We start from the raw sequence: 1,033 nt of genomic DNA on the forward strand, positions 1-1,033 counted from the left end.
GCACTTCTAAGTACTCGACGAATGTTTGCATTGATCTAAAAGTACAGTTTTCCCCATGTGATGCCAAAGAATCCTTACCCTAGCAGTGAGCTTTAGCAGATGTGTTTGGGCTTGGCAAGGGGGGTCATGGTGAACACTGATGCTTGCTTAGGAAGGAGAGTCACATGGAAGCTAAGCGCATAGTGCCTTGTGGGAACTACACAGTCACAGTCCTAACTAGAGAGAGACATAAATGAATTTCCAGAGTGAAGGAAGTGGAAGCGATACCTCTTAAGACAGCTGCTGACAAAGCAGCTAGGTGGCATTGAATGCAGAACTTCTGCTTCCAGGCTGGAAAAGGCAGGGGCCACTAGGCCTGTGGAAAAACTATCCTAGGCAGCAAATCCCCACTATTCGCATGCAGGCATTAGAGCCTGGAGGGATAACTTCTGCCGTGAGAATGCATTCAGTCCAAGTTAACAATGTGTCAGGACCTGTAACCTGAGGACAGGTTTTGTGACAGATGTACTTTTGCTGGTGATAGTAGATGCTTCATGAATATTTTTTGATGACATTAAATTTTGTTGACATTAAATTTAAAAAATTGTAGAGACAAATATCTAAGAAAAGTTTTACTTGGGAATAGAGCAATGCAATAGAAATATGTATGCCATAGTAAACTATATGCATGTTCAGGGAGGTAAAGGAGACAGAGTTTTGATTGAAAAATAATGGAGGTTATGGGATAATTATCCTTAGCTACCAGGATCAATAACAAGGGTGATGCCAATCCGAGGCTGAGAGAGAGTTGCTGGGCAGATGTCCTTACAGAAGTATTTTTTGTCAAGGTTGTGATGGCCCTTGTTCAAGTAATGGATTAGCAGAGTCCTTTGTGATGGTTCTTGTTATCAGGCATTCGTGCATGAGAACCCTCCCTTCATGGCCTTTCCTGGCTCTCTTTCTGCTTTTTTTTTTTTTTAACACAAACGAATCCATTTTTTTTTCCTTTTTGTCTTTTTTCGTGACCGGTAACAGGATCGCAACCCTCGGTGTC

The 1,033-nt window shown here is 42.2% G+C and overlaps 1 protein-coding gene across 1 annotated transcript in view; it reads right to left on the reverse strand.

Moving 5' to 3' along the window:
• The window catches only part of STAC (SH3 and cysteine rich domain), an 81,498-nt gene that overhangs the window by 67,224 nt on the left and 13,241 nt on the right, over positions 1-1,033 (reverse strand). The window lies entirely within an intron of this gene.

This window comes from Galeopterus variegatus, unplaced genomic scaffold, assembly GCF_000696425.1.
Source record: "Galeopterus variegatus unplaced genomic scaffold, G_variegatus-3.0.2 Scaffold68, whole genome shotgun sequence".
Taxonomy (NCBI): Eukaryota; Metazoa; Chordata; class Mammalia; order Dermoptera; family Cynocephalidae; genus Galeopterus; species Galeopterus variegatus.